Source organism: Pseudoliparis swirei, chromosome 7, assembly GCF_029220125.1.
Source record: "Pseudoliparis swirei isolate HS2019 ecotype Mariana Trench chromosome 7, NWPU_hadal_v1, whole genome shotgun sequence".
NCBI classification, from domain to species: Eukaryota; Metazoa; Chordata; class Actinopteri; order Perciformes; family Liparidae; genus Pseudoliparis; species Pseudoliparis swirei.
This window is the reverse complement of record NC_079394.1, coordinates 14,117,118-14,123,261: the sequence shown is the minus strand read 5'-3', so window position 1 is coordinate 14,123,261 and position 6,144 is coordinate 14,117,118.

Sequence of the window (6,144 nt, the reverse complement as noted above, 5' to 3'; positions counted from 1 at the left end):
CTTCTTATGGTGGACCAGCGCCCCCTGCTGGCTGAACATGTGAAGCTCTTCTCATGGTGGACCAGCGACCCCGGCTGAAATGTGAATTATCATGTTCTCTATTTTCTCTGCAGGTGAAGACAAACCCACCGAAGAAGTCTGAAGTCAGAACCTCGTTGTTCGATGACAGATGATATTCATCTATGGATTAGAGATTAGAGCATTGTGTATTCAGATACTTAAGTGCAGTTAAAGTACTAATACACACTGTGAACATACGGCGTATTAATAATAAATGTATTGTACATGTCACAGGTACAGATCCATCTTAGTCAAATAAAGACAATTTGAAGGCAGTTTTTTTTTTGTCCGTCCCCATCTTGTTTGTTCAGCTTCCATGTGACAGAGGGTGCATCCTTGTTTCCTTCACTTGCGTCCTAGTCCCTCCCACCAGGGAAACCACAAGAGTAGAGAGGAAACGAGGAGACATTTAAGACAAATGAGACATTGGTTCCTCTGGAGCGTCACATGACGTCTGATCCAACAATATGTCAATCAAAACATGTATAATATACACATATATATCTATGTATACATAGATATATATGTTTATATATATCTATGTATATAAATATATATATGTATATACACGTAATTATATATATAGAAATATATATACATATGTATATATATGTTTCTATGTGTATATACATATGTACATATATATATATGTGTATGTATATATATGCCCTCTATCAGCTGTGTGAGTGAACATGTGATGATCTTTTCTAAAAAAAAAAAAATTTCAATATACGTTATTGATAATGCACAATGTGATATACAGTGATCAAATAACAAGTATTTTCATTTTTGTGTGTGTATGTTTCAGATTACAAATGTAAAGAGGAAAAAGAGATAAATAAAAATAACAAAGGCAAAACAGAAGAACAAATTGTTATAATAATCAGTAATGAAACACCCACCCACGGCCCCACCCACCCATGGCCTTCATATTCTTTCACAGTTTGCGTAGTACACTATTGTAAAACTCAAGTAAAGTATTTAGGTTTAGTTACAGTTAGTCAGACAGATAAGGACAGAAGGACAGATACATACACATTCAAATATGTGTCTTATTCAGTAGGCAACACTGGCAGATTAGAAAGATACTGAATAAAATGAAAGGTTTCCATTTCTTGGTAAAGTTGTCATTACAGCCTCTAAGTGCATATTTAATTTGTTCAAGACTCAAGAAAAACATCACATCCTTAATCCAGGCAGACTGGGATAGTGAACTTGGAGATTTCCAAGCAAGAAGTATTCTACGACGTGCCAGAAGAGTGGTAAAGGCAATAATATCCATGTCTTTAGAACTATAGGATGGGTTTAGCTGGGATTCCAAAGATTGCTAGTAGGGGGCACCGTTTTACCTCGATCCCCAAAACTATAGTTAGAATATTAAAAACATAGCATCAGAAATGACCAAATTTAAGACACGCCCAAAACATATGTAATAAATCTGCTTGAGGATAATCGCAACGGTTACATCCTGCATCACGGTCCGGGAATATTTTAGCTAGTCTGCTGTTACTCAAGTGCATCCTATGGACCACTTTGAACTGAATAAGACCAAGTCTGGCACAGGACGTCGATGTGTTCAACCTCTTCCGTGCACCATCCCACCAATTCTCTGTTAGGTTCATATTCAACTCACTTTCCTATTTGGTTTTGATTGTAGAAAAGGTATCTGTTGTAGTTATGATCTGGTTGTATATTTCAGAGATCCACCCCTTCTGAGTTGGATGTGTGTCCAGTATGCTTTCCCAAAGGAGCATTGGAGCTCAGGGTATGACGGGAAGAGTTTCATTATAAAGTGGCGGACCTGAAAGTATCTGAAGAGATTTGAACGGTCCAGGTCACGTCTCTCACAAAGAGAGTCGAAGCTACAGAACTGGCCATCGTGATAAAGATCCCTGAAACACTTCAGTCCTCTTTTTTTTCCACTGTGAGAAGGTGTTGTCCAATACAGATGGTGGGAATAGATGATTATTACTCATCGTACTGTGGCAGCTGTGGGGGTGGAGTCTCCAATTTGGCCTCGGCTGCTGGGTAATCAGCCAGCTGATTGGCAATCAGTCGGCAGCCGACGCGGCTCTCATAAAAGGAGCAGTATAGAGTGGAATGGGAAGAGTGAGCAGAGGTGCCGTTGTGCGGTCTGCTGGAAAATAAAATATGTTGCCAAGTATCTGAAGTGTGTCTGGTAATCTCTGGTGCTTTGCAGGGAAGCCCACGGGTGACGGCTCGAAAGCCTTAACACGGACCCAGGGAAGAAGCGGTTTTAAATTTTAAAGTGACGTATAACAATGCAGGAAGATCAGAAGAGTAGCATGATTGAGCCTCCAAGAGGCACCAATCAGTCTCAGGGGCATTAATCCCAAAAAAATTCTGAATGTTAGTTGCCCAATAATAAAAAATGAAATTACAAAGAGGCAATAGATTGAAAAAGATGTTGGCAAGAATATTGGTATGCATCTAAACAAGGATAGAAATTTGGGGAATACAATAATTTTTATGGATTGCACTCTGCCAGGTAGTGACAGAGGCAGGTTGCTCCACCTAAGGTAATTTTTCATATTGTGACGGGTTTCTGGCCGTCTTACCCACTTCCCCACCACCCGCTTTAGGCCGGGGCTCCATCCGGGCTAACCTACTCCCCCGCCCCCCATGAGAGCTTGGGCGGAGGAGGGGGCTCTGGGGGACCGGGCTCAGGAGGAGGGGGCTCTGGGGGACCAGGCTCAGGACGTGGGGGCTCTGTGGGACCGGGCTCAGGACGTGGGGGCTCTGGGGTCGACCGGGACGGGGGGCTGAAGCCCGCCGGGACGGGGAACGGGGAGCTGGGACCGGCCGGGATGGAGACGGAGCAGGGGTAGCTGGCACCGCCGCCGGGGCCCGGGGTCGGCCTTCCACCGACGGGTCCCAGGGAACAGGGGTCGTCGGCTCCGACGGGTACTGGGGCTCTGGGGTCGGCAGCTCCGACGGGTACTGGGGCTCTGTGGTCGGCAACTCCGACAGGTCCTGGACCTTGGGGTTCGGCAACTCCGACGGGTCCTGGGGCTCGGAGGTCGGCAGCTCCGACGGGTCCTGGACCTCGGGGTTCGGCAGCTCCGACGGGTCCTGGGGAACGGGGTCCAGGAGGGCCTTGAGGAACAGGCGGTTCTCCTCCACCTGTGCCCGCCGCATCTCCTCCATCCGGGCCAGCATCCGCCCCAAGCTGTCCAACACCTCCTCGGCTGGTCTGGTTCCAGGGGGCCCCACGTTGGGCTCCAGTGTGACGGGTTTCTGGCCGTCACCCGTGGGTTTCCCCCCCCAAGCACCAAGGATAACCAGATAACAGCGACGAGGTTCCGTTAGATGACATATTTATTGTATACAACATTCAGCACTCAGCACTCAGCACTCAGCAGACCGCAAACCTACGCCTCTGCTCACTCTCCTGCTCCACTCTCAACTGGGAGCTTTTATGAGGGCGGCCTCGGCTGCTGACTGATTGCCAATCACCAGCAGCCAAGGCCAAATTAGAGACAGCTGCCACACATATTTTCAACCAAGGGGTTAAAGTTGGCTGTATGGAGAGAGGCAAGACTGCGGGTTATGTTCACACCAAGGTATCTGAAACCTGCACTGGCCAAACGAAGTTTAATTTGTATCCTGAAAATAAACCAAATGTAACCAAAATGTATTTAATTGTGGGAGAGGATGCCACTGGGTCATTTACATACAACAAAAGGTAATCTGCGTACAGTGATACCCGATGTTCTAGCCCACCCCGGCGGAGTCCTCGCAAAAGTGGAGACGTTTTCAATGCAATGGAGAGTGGTTCTATTGCAATCGCAAAAAGCAAGGGGGAAAGTGGGCATCCTTGGCTTGTACCTCTCGTTAAAGAGAAATATGGGGAACGTATCGCGTTTGTGCTGACACATGCTTGCGGAGATGAATATAAGAGTCTAATCCAGGAGGCGAAAGTACCACCAACCCCAAATTTCTGTAGGACCGTGAATAAATACTCCCACTCAATCCGGTCAAAGGCCTTTTCAGCGTCTAATGAAATAACTGCTTCCGGGACCAGTGTGGAATGGGAAGTATGAATTATGTTCAGCAACCTGCGGATGTTTCAGAATGAATGACGATCTTTTATAAAACCAGTCTGGTCTTCCGAAATAATTAAAGGGGTAACATTTTCAAGTCGGCGAGACAGTACCTTTGCAACGATTTTTGCCTCTACATTAATAAGTGAGATTGGCCGGTAGGATCCACAATCAGACGGGTCCGTGTCCTTTTTAAGTAAAAGTGTGATGGTTGCTTGTGAGAGAGTAGGTGGAAGAGTATCCTTAATCAGTGACTCCTGATACATTCCAAGAAGAATTGGAGAAAGCTTCTCATTAAAATTTTTGTAAAACTCTGTCGTAAAGCCGTCGGGCCACTCTGCATAGTTGTAATTGCTGCTTTGACTTCCTCAAGTTTTATTGTTCTATCCAGCTCTGCGATTTTATCTGGCTCAAGGCATGGGAAGTCGAGGTCGTCTAAAAATGTTGTCATTGCACCTTTTGTAGAGGTGGGTTCAGAGGTATACTAATTTAGTGTAATATGCCTCAAAAATGTTGTTAATTTCTTGTGGGTGACTATATTTAATTTCAGGGATCAGCCGTGAGGCTTCTTCCCTTTTGAGCTGATGAGCTAGCAGCCAACTGTTTTTCCCCCATACATATGAACGGCCACGAAAGTGCAACGGTAGTTGTTCGGCATTTTTGGTTGATTGTACATTAAATTCTAATTGCAGGTTTTCCTTTTTTTTGAGCAGTTCAGGTGATGGATTAGAAACACACTGCTTATCAAGGTTGTGAATGGATTCAGTTACATGTTGTAGTTGTAGCCTCTCCATTTTGTTTGAGTATGATGTAAAGGAAATGATGTCCCCTCGTAGAAACGCTTTAAGCGTTTCCCAAAGAAGGGGAAAGGAGACTATATTGGACGTGTTAATTTTGATGAAGGAATCTATGGATTTTGTTGCAAAAATCTTTATCAGAGAGTAACAGGGTGTTTAGCCTCCATCGTGGATGATCTTTCTGATTCAGGGTGATTCAGGGTGATTCTTTTTTGGCTCTCTTCGAAGGCGGACGCATTTTCTCTCCCTCTCCTCCCCATGACCTTCCCTTCCCTGCTTGGCTTCTCTCGTCATGTCTTGTCTTGTTTTATACTTGAGAGACTCTCTCCTCATCGCTCTTCGAACTAAAAACCATGGACCGATCAACTGATCATCTGATCAACTGGTCTCTCAACGCAATTGACACCGTCTTCTCGACGAGAAGCTTGGGTTTGGGGGAACCTGCCCGTCCTGCCGGGACGTTGCAGCTGGTTACACGATGGACGTGTCGTGTGCCTAGCAGCCTTTCCGTGGAGGACGTAGATGACATCTACCTATTCGGAACTATGATTACAGGATTTCTGCTGTTTGGATTTGGCGTTGCCCTGGTTTATCGGAAAATTAAGGAAACGGTGACAGCCGTTAAAAGCCCCCTAAGGCTGCCCGACGAAATTGGATCGATTTGAAAAATGGGAGGAAAGTGGTGGAATAGTAGGTGCGCAAATTGGATGTAGCTGCTGGAAGACCAAACAATCCCAATCTTATCTGCTTTCGGCTCCCTCAACCAGAACGGGCCTTGGCCAAGGCCGTTACTGGAACAACAACTCCCCTGAAGATCGCTGAAGTGAGAACCTCTCATTCCTTCCCCTATCCACAGACACCTGTGGTTGTTTTCTCCAGGACCTTTCAAGGCTATCTCCATGGCAACGACCATCTTGCGGACTGAGAACTCTGTCTGTTGTGGCCTGGGGGAGGACGACATACCAGAACACGCACACGAACTTTCAATAATACTGATTGCATTCACTACCCCCCTCCCCCCATCCCACGCCTTCGCCTGCTTTTTACCCCCAGTGTGACAGGACGGGGTCTGTGGCTGGCGCTGCTGTGTTGGCGCCGGACTGGCTGGCTGCTTGTCGGTGCTGGTTACCTTCTGCCCCCAATGGATGGGCTTAGATCACCCAGTTGTTGGATTACCTCCCCTCCCCCCTTCCTACTCATTGCAAGTCATGTCTAAAATGTAT